This window comes from Herpailurus yagouaroundi, unplaced genomic scaffold (genome assembly GCF_014898765.1).
Source record: "Herpailurus yagouaroundi ecotype Mexico unplaced genomic scaffold, PumYag 181, whole genome shotgun sequence".
Taxonomy (NCBI): Eukaryota; Metazoa; Chordata; class Mammalia; order Carnivora; family Felidae; genus Herpailurus; species Herpailurus yagouaroundi.
This window is the reverse complement of record NW_024412412.1, coordinates 14,464,038-14,482,128: the sequence shown is the minus strand read 5'-3', so window position 1 is coordinate 14,482,128 and position 18,091 is coordinate 14,464,038. Positions and strand designations below refer to the sequence as shown.

Here is an 18,091-nt window from a genome sequence, read left to right as displayed (position 1 = left end):
TGGTTATTCCTTCCTTAAGGTGACCCAACATGGCAATGTGCAGTGTCACAGACACCCCATGAAAAAGGCCCTGTGTTAACCTCCCCGACACTAGGGTCACATGATTGCATGTTAACAATAAAGTCCATTATTTCCTGTAATTATGATCTCATTTCACACCCCTTCCTCCAAACTATGAGAAAAAGAACTCTTTTCCCTCTGCTTGACAACAAAAATATTCCATGATCATAGTCTCCCTTGCTCGTCAAAGAGCCAAACACACCAGTTTCTCTGGGGCTTTGTCTAATCATCCAATTTATTTATTTTCTTTTTTTCGTTAAAATATAATTATTATACCACCTAAGTTCTTTTTTAAATCTATAGTCTAAGTCCTATTTCCTAAGGCACTGTTACAACACAAACAAATTTAACATATGCCGTTAACTGCAATCATCATTAGACTAATCTATTTTGTAATATCTCATGAAAATTATGTCTCTTTTGGACATCACTCCATTTTCATTTATGTACCCTCAGAATGGACTTTTAAAAAGAAGCAGCATATAATATCCTCCCCCAAAAGAAGAGACTCTTTAAATGAAGTATTTTACTCAATTCTCTTCATTAAGTGTTTATATTCAAAGTAACATCATTTGGGGCGCCTGGGTGGCTCAGTCGGTTGAGCGTCCGACTTCGGCTCAGGTCATCATCTCGCGGATTGTGAGTTTGAGCCCCGCGTCAGGCTCTGTGCTGACAGCTCAGAGCCTGGAGCCTGCTTCAGATTCTGTGTCTCCCTCTCTCTCTGCCCCTAACCCACTCGCATTCTGTCTCTGTCCCTCTCAAGAATAAACATTAAAAAAAAAAAAATTTTTTTTTAAAAACAAAGTAATATCATTTCTCACAAAAGAAAATCTGAAAAATGGAGGGAAAAAATAAAATCACCCTTAGTCCTGTTACCTAAATTCAACCACTATTAACATTCACAATCAATAGTGTATTTTTATATACAAACAGTGGAATTTGCAGAGGGTCTTAAATGCTGGCCATCGGGGCGCCTGGGTGGCGCAGTCGGTTAAGCGTCCGACTTCAGCCAGGTCACGATCTCACGGTCCGGGAGTTCGAGCCCCGCGTCGGGCTCTGGGCTGATGGCTCAGAGCCTGGAGCCTGTTTCCGATTCTGTGTCTCCCTCTCTCTCTGTCCCTCCCCCGTTCATGCTCTGTCTCTCTCTGTCCCCAAAAAATAAATAAACGTTAAAAAAAAAAATTAAAAAAAAAAAAAAATGCTGGCCATCAACTGGCCACAGAACCCACCTTGTGTATTAGAAATACAGGCTCCTATGGGGCAGGGTGCCTGGTGGCTCAGTTGGTTAAGCGTCCAACTTTAGCTCAGGTCATGATCTCACGGTTTGTGAGTTCCAGCCCCGTGTTGGGCTCTGGGTTGACAGCTCAGAGCCAGGAGCCTGCTTCAGATTCTGTGTCTCCCCCTCTCTTTGTCCCTCCCATGTTCATACTCTTTCTCTCTCTCTCAATAATAAATAAATGATGGGGCGCCTGGGTGGCACAGTCGGTTAAGCGTCCGACTTCAGCCAGGTCATGATCTCGCGGTCCGTGAGTTCGAGCCCCGCGTCGGGCTCTGGGCTGATGGCTCGGAGCCTGGAGCCTGTTTCCGATTCTGTGTCTCCCTCTCTCTCTGCCCCTCCCCCGTTCATGCTCTGTCTCTCTCTGTCCCAAAATAAATAAAAAACGTTGAAAAAAAAAATTAAAAAATTAAAAAAAAAAACAATAAATAAATGTTAAAAAAAAATTTTTTTTTAAAGAAATATGGGCTTCTGGCAATCTGACTGGTGGTCTGAATGGAGTAAGCCATTCAGGATTTATTCATTTATTAATTCATGTATTTATTTAAAGTCCCACGATGACCCTGATGCACAGTCAACTTTGTGAATCACCAGTTTCAAGCACACATTTTGATCCCACAGACCTGGGTCCAGACCCAGTCCCATCACTGAACAAGGCTGAGCAAAGGTATCCAACCTCTCAAAGCTCAGTTCCTCATCCACAAAATGGGTACGCGAAGAGCCATTTATAAAAATTCAATGAAGGGTAGCCTGGGTGCCTCAGCCAGTTAAGTAACTGCCTCTTGATTTCAGCTCAGGTCATGATCTCACAGTCTTGGGATCGAGCCCCTAGTTGGGCTCCACACTGGGCATGGAACCCGCTTGAGATTCTCTGTCTCTCCCTCTGTTCCCCACTCACACTCGCTCACTTTCTCTCTCAAAAAAAAAAAAAAATTCAAAATTCAATGAGAAAATATACTTGGCACAGTGCTCAAAACGTAATCGTTATTCAGTACATAATATTTATGGTTATTCTTTCCCATTTTTTCCTATGCATCTGGTTTGAGATTTTGTTCTGATTTGTATTGCTAAGAAATAACACACATGCTTCAAGTAAACTATGTATCGTAAGAATTTTTCCATGTGGTTTCATAACCATCATAGTCACTTTAATGACTATATAGTATTCACCCAGTAGACAGGACTATAATTTACTCTGTACTCATGGTATTTGGGTTACTTACAATTCTTCTTTCTTAAAAATTATATAATGAGGGGCACCTGGGTGGCTCAGTTGGTTAAGCATCTAACTTCAGCTCAGGTCATTATCTCAGTGTGAGTTTGAGCCCCACATCAGGTTTTATGTTGACGGTGCTAAGTTTGCTTGGGATTCTCTGCCTCTCCCGCACTCACACACATGCTCTCTCTCTCTCTCAAAATAAGTAAATAAATAAACTTCAAAAAAATTGTACAATGAATAGCTTCCTACATATAGCTCTCTATATTCTGGATTACTATCTTAGATGTAGTCCTAAATGTAAAATTACTACATCAAACTATATGAGTATTTAGATGGCTTTTCAATACATATTGAGAAGATGCTTTCCAAAAACATTTTTTTCAATTTACAATACCACTGTCAATATATTAAGGTATCAGACTTATCTTGCCTTTACCAGACCTGAGTTGTTTTTTTCCCAATGTTAATATGTATAAAAAGATGAACTGAGACACATCACATTTTTAAAAATTTATCTGAGAAAACAATTCCAATTGGGCACTACCAAAACCAAAAAGTGATTGGGGGTCTCCCTGATGGGAGGCTAGAGCAGAAATATTTATAAAGAAGACCTGGAAGCAAAGCCAAGAAATTATTTAATTGGCCACAGTTTAAATGTTTGCCTTACTTGGGAAAATTAATTCAGCTGTTATGACAGTTGTTGAGTTCCGTTTTCTCAGATTCAAGAAAATCTAGTTGACGTGTCTCATGGTCCACGAGTTTGAGCCCCGGGTCAGGCTCTGGGCTGACAGCTCAGAGCCTGGAGCCTGCTTCAGATTCTATGTCTCTCTCTCTTTTTGCCTCTCTCTCTCTCTCTCTCTCTCTCTCTCAAAAATAAATAAACGTTGAAAAATTGTAAAAAAAAAAATTTTCAAACAACAGCAAACATATAGTTACTACAGTACATTTAATGGTTCAATATATCTAAAATACTCTCCACATTGAGTTAAAATTCAAACTCTAACTACATCTGGCTTTATTATAAAACACACACTAAAATAGAAGGATACAAAAGATTAAAAAGAAAAAGGTGGCAGTGATATGCCAAGCAAAATGGAGACGCGGCAATATTAATTCTGGAAAAAGATTTCAAGGTAAAAAGGATGAGAGAGAAATTTGTGTTAAGTGCATATTTACACGAATTATAAATGTACAGGGGCACCTGGGTGGCTCAGTTGGTTAAGTATCTTACTTCAGCTCAGGTCATGATCTCACAGTTCATGAATCTGATCCCCACATGGGGCTCAGTCTTCTTCAAATTCTCTGTCTCTGTCCACCCCCCTCTCAAAAATAAATATTTAAAATATGTGTATATAAATGTTCATACACTTATATGCATATGTATAAATATATGATTATATGTACATTTATATGTATATAAAAGAAAAAATTAATAATAGAGATATGTATTGGATATTGAAATATCAAGATATATCAAGTTAAAACTGTTAGTAATAGAGTGGAAGAAATCACACAATTTTGAAGACTTGATATGAGCACAGTTATCATAGTCTTTGACAAATAAGAGATACAAAAAAATGAGAATACAGAGGAGTTAAACAATATAATATAAATTTAGTAACAAAGTATAACACACACACTTCCTATAAAAAATCCCTTATTTCAAGTTTCTATGGAGCATATAATCTTGAGCTATACCAGGTAACAATAAAAATGTCAGCAAACTTGAAAAAAAAATACATATTACAGAATAAATATTCAGGCAACTATAAAATAATATGAGAACACAATCACAGCAGTTTAAAAAAAAACTCACAATTTCTACAAGGGAAAAAGGAAAAAGAAACTTTTCCAAGATAGTTACTAGGTCAAAAAAAATGAAAATACTAATTACAGACTGCTGAAGTGATCACAACGAGAATATCATATATCAAAGCTTACGAGATGTAGCCAAAGCTGTACTCAAAAGCAATTTCATAGCCTTAAAGGCTATATTTTAACAATCACACATGTACTATATAAATCATACTACCCAATATAGTCACTCACAGAATCTATATCTCTGTTGTTAATTTTTTTAAAAAAAGAAAAAGTGTTCTGGCACCATATCCAAAAGTAACTGAAATACACTTTATCATATCAAGTTAATTTCTAAGCTAGGAATATTCAAAAGGAATAATTCTTTCAGACCTAAAACTGTTAGTGTAACTTCTTATGCAGAGAATAAAAATACCTGACTAGGAAAATAGAAATAATTGACTATGAGAAGCAAGGTTTTCTTATTAGATTACGTAAAAGAGTTGATAATTTGCTTATAGAATCTGAAAACACGAATGCCTTTTCATTCTGGAACCTCAAAAAAAAAGAAGAAGAAAAATAAAACACTGTATACTCACCAGGATAAGCACTGAATAATGTACAGAATTGTAGAATCACTATATTGTACACCTGAAACTCATATGACACTGTATGATAACTCTATTGGAATTAAAATTAAAATTCATAAAATGATAAATAAAATGATAAATAAATAAATAAATAAATAAATAAATAAATAAATAAATAAAAACAGTGAAGAACGTGTGATAAATTCTGGCACGTATTCCATTTTATAACAATTTTCGCAAGACCTTTTACACACTGAACTTTTATTTTTCTAAAAAGGAATACCTCTCACCTGGTAGCAAAGTTTTATCATTAATTACTTCCTAAGGCTCCTGTTTGGTAACACTATGAATATACATTTAACACCTGCCACTATCCTGCCACCATCTCTTGATCCTGCATTTTATTTTATTTTTTATTTTTTTAACATTTATTTATTTTTGAGAGACAGAGAGAGACACACAGCATGAGTGGGGGAGGGGCAGAGAGAGAGTGGGAGACACAGAATCCGAAGTAGGGCTTGAACCCATGAACTGCGAGATCATGACCAGAGCTGAAGTCGGATGTTCAACTGACTGAGCCACCCAGATGCCCCTCTTGACCCTGCATTTTATTTTATTTTATTTTATTTTTTCAACGTTTATTTATTTTTGGGACAGAGAGACAGAGCATGAACGGGGGAGGGGCAGAGAGAGAGGGAGACACAGAATCAGAAACGGGCTCCAGGCTCCGAGCCATCAGCCCAGAGCCCGACATGGGGCTCAAACTCACGGACCGCGAGATCGTGACCTGGCTGAAGTCGGACGCTTAACCGACCACCACCCAGGCGCCCCCGACCCTGCATTTTAAAGATCAAGACCACAGTACTGTTGTTAGGACTCTGCTTCACCTGTTTGGTGGGATATCGTTGTATGTTTTAAGGACATTTCGGGATTCATCATACAAATGAGTCTACTTTGTTTAACATTCATAAGAAATTACAGTCCAAGAGAAAACAATTATCAGTGATAGTGAACAAAACCAAAACCTTCGATCAGCAGAAATGACAATCAGTCTCGCTGTACTATTCCACTTCTATGAAGCTCAAAATAGGAGAGAACATGTACGGGGTAAACTTATGAAAGAAAATCAAGGGAGGGAGTAACAAATTTCAGGGCAGTTATTATCTCTTGCAGACAGAAGAGGATCCCATGGAAGGAAAGTACAAAAGATACTGCAGTGGTTCTTGTAATATTTTATTCTTAAATTGGATCATGGTTACATATATTTTGTTTTAATATGATTATGTATGTGTGTGTACTTACGTACGTACGTATGTTGTATGTGGAAATTTTTTATGTATACCAGTTTGTGTTTGGAGACTTTCACAAATTCGATGTATTTATCAGTTGGGGATCACTGTGCTGATGGCTGTACTGATATGTTCTAAGACCACATCCAGATCTGGAGCTATGACATTAGTCACTACTTCATTAAGCTTGCAATTCTCTCTCATTCTGCACCTGTCATGCTTCAGAGTTAAATGGGAATGAGATAGAAATTTCTATCCTGCATCTTTCAAATCTCTGATGTAGTCTTAAATTCTGTGAGCCTCTCCAAAGACACAAGGCATTTTATGACTCTTTTATTGGAAGTGGGGAAACCCGGGGCTGCCACGTGGCCCTCTCCATCAAAACCGTCCCTACTGGGTCAGGAAGTCAATCTGGATGGAGATTCTCTCAGTTGCTGAGAACGTCAATTCCAACTCCACTCTCATGAACTAGGAAGTAGTTGCAGAGTAATCTGACTTTCTACTAAGGTGGACTTGGTTAGGAGCTCCATTTGTCCGACAAAGCCAAAGTTCAATAAATTAAAATGGTCTGATTAAAAAGAAAGAAAGAAAAATAGAAATGACAATTGGTTTTAAAAGGGTTGACAGCTCTGGGACATCTGGGTGGCTCAGTTGCTTAAGCGTCCGACTCTTGGTATCTGCTCGGGTCATGATCCCGCGGTCATGGGATTGAGCCCCGAGTCGGGCTCTGTGCTGACGGTGTGGAGCCTGCTTGGGATTCTTTCTCTCTCTCTCTCTCTCTCTCTCTCTCTCTCTCTCTCTCCCCCCCCGCTCCTACCCCACTTGTGCTCTCGCTCTCTTGCTCTCTCTCTCTCAAAATAAATAAATAAACATTTAAAAAAAACAAAAAGGTTAGGGCGCCTCGGTGGCTCAGTTGGTTGAGCATCCAACTTGGGCTCCGGTCATGACCTCGAGGTTTGTGATTTAGAGCCCTGCTGGCCGCTCAGAGCCTAGAGTCTGCTTCAGATTCTGTGTCTCCTTGCCTCTCTGCCCCTTCCCTGCTTATGCTCTGTCTCTCTCTCTCTCTCAAAAATAAATAAGCATTAAAAAAAAATTTTTTTTAAATAAAAAGGTTGACAGACTCTGGAATCAGATTACTGGGTTGAAATTTGAGATTGCTTGCTCATGCAGAGTTACTCTCTGAACTTCAGTTTTCTCTTCTATAAAATGGAAATAATGTTACCATTACCTCTGTAAGAATTAAATGAGCCCGTGTATTAAAGTGCCTGGAACAATTCCTGACCCACATTATCAACTCTGGAGTAGAGTCAGTAAACATTTCATAAAATGAAGGAGCATGTGGCATATAGATTGTCTTCTAGAATGCTCCTTCTTCAAGCGTAAGACGAAATGTTGAAGATACACGAAAGAGGAAAAAGATGCCTGAGTAACCCCCAACTATGTGGGAGCATTCAGAGACATGGTTTCTAAAGTACTGATTTCTTTGTTCTATGTTAGTATTTCACAGTCTACTAACTTAAAGCCTCTTTTCTTTTTTTTAAACAAATTAATAACCAGACTCTGATGAAAAGAAAGTGACCAACCCAGACAAATTGTGCCAGTCACAAAGTCCCCCGTAACAAAAAATCATTAATCTCTCCTGAGATTCCGTATTAACTCCAAAGTCAGCAGGCTTTCCAAGGCTTCCCGTGCTAGGCAAGACCAAAAGGGAATAGGCAGCGGGGAAGGGATGGGTCATCAGAGCCTAGAGGGCAAGAGGTCATCCTGGAGGAAGAAGGTTTGAGGATCTGGGTAAATACGGGACATAAAAGGAGATTACGGCATACATAATCAACGAGATCAACAAAAGTTGGCATTTCTTCCCAGAAGGATGGCAGTGTTCATTGAGCTGCATCAGGCTTTCACTGCCTCAGGAGAAGTCTAGAAGCGCCTGGTTTGTTGACCAGAAGCAGAGGTTGAAGGAAAAAATGGAGGTGAATTGTTCAGACTGCACAATTCTTTTCACACAGGAAGGGGGAAAGCTGTCCTCTGCAGGCCACACACTTGAGCCCGTAGGCCTCCTCCAAGCCTGGGCAAGATGGCAGCCATGATGCACAGAGCTCAGGGCCCCCCCCCCCACCCTGTCAGACAGGGAGAGAAGGCTTCTGAGAGGGGGACCTCGTTCGAAGCGAGACTCTTTCCAGCCCGAACCGTTCTGCAGCCCACATAAACCAGTTTCCAATGTTCCCCTGTGATCCCTGTGCCCCGGTTTCTCCTCGTCTTCTGCCTTCTCTCCCCCCTGCATTTTTCACGTGTCGATCTTGGACCCGTATCCTCCTCTCACCACCAACTTCTCCCCTCACACATGCCCCATCCCACGTGGCTCTGGTACAGCTTCTCCAGCTCAAGCCACCCACCCAGGGCCATCACCGAACAGGCAGGAAGTGTTAGGAAACTGAGCTGGAAGGTTGGCGGGTGCGTGACTTTATGAAAAACACGCAGGCTGCACCAAGCTGAAGTCGAAGAGGGAAGGAACTGAGAAGGTGCGCAGGAGTGCCTCCAATCGCCCACAGCTCTCTGGGGAGGACTTGCGGGTGCCTGGGGCTGACAGGTCGGCTCAGAACTGCAGGACTGTGCCAGGAGCAGAACACAGGCTACCGGGGCAAGAGTCAAAGATTTGGGAGTATCTGTAAACACATAAAATTTTGTCGCGAGAATCATATCGACCCTCTAAGGGGTTAAATGTGTAGACCCTTCTCCCCCTCTTTTCCAGCATGAAGCTGTCAGAAAACTATCTGGGACTTATGAAGGTCACTTTCAAGGGTGGCACAGCAGTGAGGGGAGGGAAGGGGTAGACTGGAATTTCTTAAGATAACATTCCTTAGAGGAGCAGGTGCTGAGCTCTATTGTCCTGTAAATGGATACCTAAGGGGAGGGGGGGGGGGTGGAACCTTAGTCTCCAGAAAAAAATCTGGGGGGAAAAAACTACTTAGAAAGGCTGAGATGTAATCATCATCTTTTGTTGCAAAGGTGTGAAAGGAAAAACTGCCCAAACCCTGGGGGGGGGCATGGGAGGAGGGTGTCTGACACAGCACTGGAGGAAGGCTGGCCTGGACATCAGGAAAACGCTCAGAGACAGCAACTCTCCCCAGGGAGCAACAAAGCGGGAGACTGGCAGCCATCCTTGGAGCCAGCACCCCCTCAGCCCCAAGGCTGACTGTGAACGCACCTGCTGCAATGATCTCGGGTGGTACCAAAATGGAACCCCACCAGAGTGCATCGCACCCCTTAAAGGCATTGGTGCTGCCAGGGACCTCCAGATTCATGAGAAGAAGGTTATTTTGGATGACCCGCTAATCAGCCAGCATTCACGCACACCGAGGGACTTTATATGCTTCCCACATGTTTGGTCCTGGGGAAGGGGAAGGGGACATCCTGATTTCAGGGACAAGTCCTTTTTGCATCAACAACAGATGGGCTCTCGCTTTAGAAAATTGTATTTTAGGGCCTTCACAAGAGATGGAAAAAAAAAACCCCAGAGGGATGGTATTGTGTTTATTTGCGTCTTAAGAGTCAAAGTGAGAGCACAGACGTATGCTTTCATGCTGTTAACGTCATAAGAACATCTTACGACCCGGTCTGTTCCACACAGTGCCCACCACCACCTTGTGGACTTTCTCATGAGCTGGGTCTGCCCTCCCAGGAGGGTTGACCTTCAACCCCACCCACAAAGACTCTGATGGATCCTCTCTACCTAAGTCACCTATCAAATTCTTCAGAGAGTCCTCTAGTTCTGGTCCCTGACAGTGTCCCAGTTGACTGTTCTCTATCAAGAAACTGATTGATATCAAAATATCCAAAGCTGCTTTAAACATCCTCTGAGACTAGTTTGATTAAAGTTTATTAAAAAGTTCTTGGCACAGAATCTTCTCAAAGATAAAGTTCCTTCTGTATACGCATATATATAATACTTATATATTAATGATATTCACAGCTTGGACCTTCCTTCACAATACATCTATTTAACCTCCTCATTCAAGTAAACCAGATCGTTAGTTTCCCCAAGCAAAAGAATGAATGTGATTATACTATTCCTACAGCTATAATACAGAATGGAAGGGTTCAAAACTTGTTTTACAAATGCACACACTGAGAAGAATAATGACAGAGGCACATCTCCAAACTTCCAGCAACTATCGCAAAGCCCATCTCATACACGTGGTGACCACACATCCCTGTGTGAGATATTTTAAGCGGAATGAAACTTTTAAAATTATTTGTAGCAAGTAGTTTGTATACAACAAACCTCTCTGGGTTTTTTACCCCAAAGCATCTGAGTGCTCTCACTCCAGTACAAAAGACACAGACAGACACCTTTCAGTTTTATGCTCCTTTAGAGGCGCCTGGGTGGCTCAGACAGTTAAGCGTCCGACTTCGGCTCAGGTCATAATCTCACTGTTTGTGGGTTCCAGCCCTGCATCGGGCTCTGTGCTGACAGCTCAGAACCTGGAGCCTGCTTTAGAGTCTGTGTCTCCCTCCCTCTCTGCCCCTCCCCTGCTCACGCTCTCTCTGTCAAAAATAAATAAACACTAAAAAATTTAAAAAAGAAAAGAAAAAGAACTTGGGGACACCTAGGTGGCTTAGTCGGTTAGGCATTTGACTCTTGATTTTGGCTCAGGTCATGATCTCATGGTTCTTGGGATCAAGCCCCTCCTCTCTTGGGACTCTCCCTCTTTCCCTGTCTCTCTGTCCCTCCCCCTACCGCCCTTCCCCTGTTCACGCACTCTCTCTCTCAAAGTAAATAAATAAACTTTAAAAAAAATTTTTTTTTAAAGGAAAAGAACTTGGTAATAAGGAGGTGGGTGGGGGATGGGCTAGATTGGTGACTGACACTAAGGAGGGTACTTGCGCTGAGCACTGGGTGTTGTATGTAAGTGATGAATCACTGGGTTCTACTCCCGAAACCAACATTACACTACATGTTAACTAACAAGAATTTAAATAAAATTTTGATAAAGAAAGAAAGAGAGAGAGAGAGAAAGGAAGGGAGGAAGGGAGGAAGGGAGGAAGGGAGGGAAGGAGGGAGGGAGGGGAGGGGAGGGGAGGAGAAAGAACTTGGTGATAACCAACAAATTTACCTCTTAATGCAAGAGTGAAAAAAAAAACACATGCTCAAGATCAGAATTAAGCCCTAAGAGGTGAAATCTATAAATCTCTGCCAAGCCTCTCAGTTATCACGGCAAGCCCGAGAGCCTCAGAAGTTCATTCTAAATGCTTTATTACAATGAAACTGACACACCTTCACTGAAAATGTCGTTGAGCCAGAGTGAGGTAATTCATAAAAATATTTTTTATGACTGGCCAGAAATTAATAAAACTTGAAATACATCATCGCTCACTGTTTAGACTTCATCCTGAGATTTTAACATGAGAGGTGAGGTTCTCTAAGAGAGAGGCCCAGGCGTGAAACTTTTCTGTACATCCTACAGACCCCAACCCGGTGCTCCCCTCCGTATTTGCAGGATGGGGATGCCTCTCACCACAGAATAAAATCCCAGGAGGCCCCACATGGCCTGGGGCCCCTCTGACCTCATCTCCTGTCACACCTTCCCTTCTTTGGCCGCCTCCACAAGCCCCCCCGCCCCACCTCCCTGGCTCTTTCTGTTCCGCCAACACGTCAAGCAGATTTCCATCTGCTCCTCCATTGTCGCTGGCAGACTGATCATCAGTCAAGCGGACGTGAAACAAGATGTTTGACAGGCAGGCACTCAAGACACCGGTGGGGAGGGGCGCTAGCTTCGGGGCCCAAAGTGAAGAATGTGCCCTGCTTTGCATAAGCCCTGCGGAAAGAGTATTAGGCACACAAAGTAACGAACCCACCTGTCGGGCCCAAAGGGAGCTCAAACATGATGCTCCGATGCAACATCCTGGACCCTGGCACTGATTCTCTCTTCCGTTGTGTTTAAGAGAAAAGAACGTAGCCACTGCCAACCAAACCAGTTGCAACTAGGCCACCTGGCCCCTAAATTGTTGGGAGGGTGTGTGTATTGGGGGCTGGGAAGGAAATTTTGGTCAGGAAAACCTGACCGAAGGGAAGGGAGGGGAGGGGAGGGAAGAGAAGGAAATGAAAGGAAAGGAAACCCACTGTCCAAGGGCGCCTGGGTGGCTCAGTCCGTTAAGCGTCTGACTTTGGCTCAGCTCGTGATCTCAAGGTTCGTGGGTTTGAGCCCCGTGTCGGGCTTTGCGCTGACAGCTCGGGGCCTGGAGCCTGCTTTGGAATCTGTGTCTCCCTCTCTCTCTGCTCCTCCCCCATTCACACTCGGTCCTCTCTCTCTCTCTCTCAAAAGTAAATAAACATTAAAAACAACAATTTTGTTTAAAGAAAACCCACTGTCTGGACCCAGATCCTAGCTCTTTTGCTTAGGACCTAGGTGTCCTTGGAGAAGTCCTTGCCTTTCTGTCCCTCACTTCTTTCATTTGTAAAATGGGTAAAATAATGATACCTAAAGAGGATAATTATCTTAAAGATTAGTTAATAAAATGCTAAGTGAAATAAGACAGAAAAAGCAAAATACTATAGGATTTCACTTACATGTGGAACCTAAACAACAAAACAAACAAACAAACAAAAAGCAGAAGGGGGTCCATGAGTACAGAGAACAAATAATGGTTGCCAGAGGGGAGGGGGTGGGGGATGAGCAAAAGGGATGGAGGGGGGAGAGAGAGACACAGGCTTGCAGGCGAGGAATGAGTAAGTGGAGGGGATGAAAAGTACGTCACAGGGAATACAGCCAATGGTATGGTGAGTGTTGTGTGGTGAGAGATCAGAGCTACGTTTGTGATGCGCATAGCAAAGCGTATAGACTTGTCAAATCACCATGTTGTACACTCGAGACTAATGTAACATTGCGTGTTGACTATACTTCAATTTAAAAAAAAGATTAGTTAATAAAAATAAAGTACTGGGGCTCCTGGGTGGCTCAGTCAGTTAACCGTTCGACTTTCAGCTCAGGTCATGATCTCACAGTCCGTGAGTTCGAGCCCCGCATCGGGCTCTGTGCGGACAGCTCAGAGCCTGGAGCCTGCTTCGGAATCTGTGTCTCCCTCTCTCTCTGCCCCTCCCCTGCTCATGCTCTGTCTCTCTCTGTCTCAAAAATAAATGAAAACATTAAAAAAATAAATAAAAATAAAGTACTTAGAAAATAATAAATGATCAATAGATGTCGATTATTATCCCATTTCTCCTCATCACCCTTTATCCTATCTCCTGCATAACTTTTACAGCACTTGCAACAATCTGAAATTCTTTTTTCTGTGTTTAATTTTTGAAATACCTGTTGCCCCATGAGAATGGAACCTCCACTTCAGCTCCCAGAACAAATCCTACAACACAGCAGGCTTCCGGTCATTGAATGAATCAGTATTTCTCATTCAGAAAGCTTCCTAACACTCATTAATCAATCCCAACCCTCCTTCTAGGAATGTTATTCGAAGTTGACTTAAATAAATCAACCTTTGGAGGAGCATATACAAATTGTTTTGGAGAGTATATTTTTCTGCTTTGGTTGGGTTTTTCCATTTCTTTGGTTTTGTTTTTAAATAAACTCTACCCCCAACGTGGGGCTCAAACTCACGACTGCAAGATCAGAAGTCGCATGCTCTACCAACTGAGCCAGCCAGATACCCAGAAGACACTTTTTTTAAATACAATGTATTGTCAAGTTGGCTAACATACAGTGAATACAGCGTGCTCTTGGCTTCAGGAGTAAATTCCCATGATTCATCGCTTCCACACAACACCTGGTGTTCACCCCAACAAGTGCTCTCACTGCCCTTCACCCATTTTCTCCTCCCCGCCCCATCAACCCTCAGTTTGTTCTCTGTATTTAAGAGTCTCTTACGGGTTTGCCTCCCTCTCTGAAACTGTTTTTTTCCCCTTCCCTTCTCCCACGGTCTTCTGTTAAGTTTCTCAAATTCCACACATGAGTGAAAGCATCTGATATCTGTCTTTCTCTGACTGACTTATTTCATTTAGCATAATACCCTCCAGTTCCATCCATGTTGTTGCAAATGGCAGGATTTCATTCTTTGTCATTGCCAAGTAGTATTCCATTGGTTATATAAACCATATCTTTATCCATGCATCGGTTCATGGGCATTTGAGCTCTCTCCATAATTGGACTATTGTTGATAGTGCTGCTATAAACATTGGGGTACAAGTGCCCGTATGCATCAGCACTCCTGTATCCTTTGGATAAATTCCTAGTAGTGCTATTGCTGGGTCATAGGGTAATTATATTTTCAATTTTTTGAGGAACCTGCACACAGTTTTCCAGAGCAGCTGCACCAGTTTGTATTCCCACCAACAGTGTAAGAGGGTTCCCATTTTGCCCCAAGAGAAGGCATTAAAAAAAAAAAAAATTATGTCTTAAAATTTTACTCCTGGGAGAAACCACTTTAAGAAAGTAACTCTTTTTGGGAAAACCAATAAAGATACTGAAATAGAATAAAATCTCAATGCCCATTAAGTTCTAAACCATTTTATAATTAAAATATAAGTTCTGGGGCGCCTGGGTGGCTCAGTCAGTTAAGCATCCGACTTCGGCTCAGGTCATGATCTCACGGTTCATGAGTTCGAGCCCCACGTCAGGCTCTGTGCTGACAGCTCAGAGCCTGCAGCCTGCTTCAGATTCTGTGTCTCCCCCTCTCTCTGCCCCTCCCATGCTCATGCTCTGTCTCTCTCTGTCTCTCAATAAATAAACGCTAAAAAAATAAAAAACAAATAAAATATAAGTTCTGATTTAAAGTCTAAAAAGTGTATTTGGTGCTAAGCATTTGAATACGGAAGGATACACTGGGGAAATAGGAAGAACCACTGGCAGGGACAGAGAACCGCCCATGCCCCCTGAGATATGAAGTCAGGAGACCCTGTGGTGTGGACTGCTGGATCATGGTGGGTGGGAAAACCCCATGAGCCCCAGGAGAAGGAGCGTGTGGGCTCCACACAAGTCCTACAGGGTAAGAGCCGGGGCTGGAAGACCCTCCAGACACAGCCCAGCTAAAATGGTATCTTCCTTAAGGAAACGACCGTTGGCCATGGATGTGCCTTCGAGACTGAATGCTCTGTTGCAGCTCCCATCACCTCTTGCCCACAACTGTGTCCGTGGACTCAAGCGGGGCTCCTGTGTCTAATCCCCTGCCCCATTCCCACTGGCCCCAGAATTCTCCTTATACCAAAAACCAAATCACGTCCCCCCCTCCCTGCTCAAAACTCACCAGTGGCTTCTAAGTCTTCAGATCTCGGCCTAGCGTCCTTTTGCACTGTCGGAACACAACCCTCTCCCCACCCACCCAAACCAGCCAGTTTCCAAATGTGTCATGAGCTCCCCAACCTGGTGACTTTGCTCTTGCCTGGGTGGGAAAGCTGTCCTGTTCTGAACAAGCCCCTTGAGGCCGACATCTACACAAGGTCTAGCTCGGGGCGGGGGTGGGGGGGGGGGGTCCTTTTCTGGGAAACCTCTCCACCAGCTCACGAGGCAGAAGGCACTCCTTGCTCCCTTCAAAGAAAGAAGCACCTCCCAGTTTTGTGGGAGTCTCCCCCAAAATGACCGCATGCCTCACCAGTCTTTACAATCTCAGGAGAAACGCGGAGACTGGAACTAGTACGCACTCAATGAACGTGTATGGGATTTAACTTACTCAAAATATACAGCACCATTTTGAAACGTTCCTAGTTTCCTGAACACACATATCCCTTTTAAGGGTCCTGGAAATCCAAAGTCTGAACTTTTTTCTACATGCCCAGAGTAGGTAGTTTCTAAGGAATGGATTTGAATATTCCCAATCAAAACTCTTCCTTTGAGTTCCTTAGTTCCCTGCTTCTTGTTGACTCCACAGTCATCTCCTCATTGTCCCATTCGCCCCTGAAATTTACATACTTTTGGAATTACAGGCAGAAGAAATCTGGAATTGCTTGCACCTTCAATAAAGCACATGGCAGCCTGCCACAGACACTGAGCTTCCCACAGAGAATTCTCACAGTAGATATACTCTCTCCAACTACTCTGCATTTTACTATCATTACTGAAACACAATTGGAATTCTAGTAGAAAGTATGAACCCCCAAAGTAGTTCAAAAGAAAGCTACCGCTTGGATCCCAGCAGGCATCACTCCCGCTCCCTTACCTGATGCTTCTGTTCCAGGAGGCAGTCTCTTTACTTCCCATCCTGGTAGAGTTAAGGGCTGAGCTGAGCAAAGCAACAGCTCCACCCACCAGTTACCAGTCAGCTTGAGACAGCTCCAGCTACCCAGCCAGACCAGGGCAACTGTCGGTCAAACTACAGCAATTTGGAACCTTTCAAATTGCCAAAATAGCTCTCTTTGGTTAATATGACAGATCGTCAATTCCAATGAGTTTACAAATTCCGCTGAAATGAAAAAAAAAAAAAAGAACTGAAATATTTACAAATCAAATGATATTGATACCATAGCTGGGATTTCAAAATGGGGGTGGGGAGGGCAAGGGTAGAGATGAAATAAGATAGGCCACGTGCAGATAAATTTCAAAGCTGGATAACAGGTACACGGGAATTCAATATAAGGTTTTTGAAATATGCTACTTCTGCATGTTTGAGATTTTCAAACATGAAAAGTAAAAAATAAGAATAAAGTCAAGTTCAAAAGAAAATTATTAAAGTGCTATAATCTACACAGGATATGAAAAATAACCACATATATCCCTGCTTCCTGATGTGCTGCAGTCCTACATACAAGAGCAGATCAAGTCTCAGAGGCATTAATCTTGGCCCCTTTACTAAGGCAGCTTAATTACAGGTAGTCCATTGAGGTTTTCGCTAAAGTAAAAAAAAAAAAAAAATTAAAGGACCTTTTGAAATTTAGCACAGGTTACAAAACACACAAGATGCAAACCTTCCTGGTTTTTTGTCCATTCGATTCAAAGGAATCTTTGTAAAGATTTCTGCAGTGCGAAAACAGACAGAATACAAGTAAATGAAGAATGCTATAAATTTGCCATACGCATACAGGAAGACACGCTAGCGGGTATAAGCTTATCCTTCAGAGGAAGGCGGCATAGCAACTGGGTAACGAAAAGGGCGACTATACAGTCTTTTAGCGTTTGAACTTTTGACCTCCTCCCAAAAATGTCATGAAAGAATTTCTAAACCGCGGTACTAGAAAGAATGCCTTCTTTCTTGAAATCGTTTCATAAAACACTACTATTTACTATATACGTTTTTAACCACTGGGCCCAAGGTACAAAACTAAGAAGTATATTCTAAAAAGAGATGCAATCTGGGTTAAGAATACAGGAGTGCAATTTAAAAACAAACAAACAAGCAGCAGGTCAAGCAACACTGGAAGGGCGCAGCGAATGTCACCTATCGGCCTCTCTTCCCTGGCACCACTATCTTCTTTTGTTGAGGATCAGAGTTTCCCGTTTTCCTCGTGTCCCTTCCTCCCTTCAAACACACAAAATGACTTCGGAAAGATGTACGGGAGGCAAGATATTTAAAACGAAATCCACAGCTCTGTCTTGCACACAAACCTCGGCGCTTGGACCCCACCCTGCACCAGAACTGCGGGACGGGTCCCCGAGGCGAAAGCAGCCAGGAGCCGCGCGGAGGCGCAGAGTGGTCGCGGGCGGAAAGGACGTCGGGGGACGGAGGCCGGGGGTGGGGGGGACAACAGCGCACCTGAACCGCCCGCCGCCGCCTCCCGCCGTAGAGCCCGTGGCTACCCGACGCTACCTGAATCCTCTCTCGACTTCTCTCCCTCGATAGCACGCGTCCCCGGCCCGATCGCGGCAGCGCGGAGAAGGTGAGCCAGGCGGATCCGCGAGCGGCCGCCGACCGCCGAGCC

The 18,091-nt window shown here is 43.0% G+C and overlaps 1 protein-coding gene across 1 annotated transcript in view; it reads right to left on the bottom strand.

Moving 5' to 3' along the window:
* Positions 1–18,091, bottom strand: part of STOX2 (storkhead box 2) — a 226,542-nt gene that overhangs the window by 207,505 nt on the left and 946 nt on the right. The gene's annotated exons all lie outside the window — the stretch shown is intronic.